The sequence below is a fragment of the Morone saxatilis genome, unplaced genomic scaffold, assembly GCF_004916995.1.
Source record: "Morone saxatilis isolate NCDOM2014 unplaced genomic scaffold, NCSU_SB_2.0 Contig1, whole genome shotgun sequence".
NCBI classification, from domain to species: Eukaryota; Metazoa; Chordata; class Actinopteri; family Moronidae; genus Morone; species Morone saxatilis.
The window spans coordinates 20,262,203-20,262,612 of NW_023339651.1; the positions used below are offsets into that span (position 1 = coordinate 20,262,203).

General features: G+C 38.8%; 1 protein-coding gene across 5 annotated transcripts in view; it reads right to left on the minus strand.

Moving 5' to 3' along the window:
* Nucleotides 1-410, minus strand: part of wu:fj29h11 (protein NO VEIN) — a 41,536-nt gene that overhangs the window by 11,129 nt on the left and 29,997 nt on the right. The gene's annotated exons all lie outside the window — the stretch shown is intronic.

Below are 410 nucleotides of genomic sequence, written 5' to 3' on the forward strand. Positions count from 1 at the left end.
TCTATCTATCTATCTATCTGATGACAATGCATGGTTGACAGCATCTGCAGCTGTATGTCATTGATCTTGATTCCATTTGTGACAGCTCAACAAAGTGGCTGTGTGACCTACATTCCCCTGCAGAAGATACAGCACTCAGCAGTGCTGCACTGCACTGAGAAATTCTTCTCTATGCTCCAAAGAAAAATTTACTTGTGTCAAATTGACCATTGTAATAGAAGACAGTTATGCTCCACATGTGACTACAGAGCTATGGATAATGTTACCCTGTAAGTAAGAGTAGGTATAAAATGACTTGTTTGTTACAAAGCAAGGCCATTAAAATTTCAGAATAGTTGCAAACAGTGTTGTTGTATGCGGATAATTTCAGTGTTTTGTGTCTGAAATGTGAAGGACCAGTGTGTAGGATT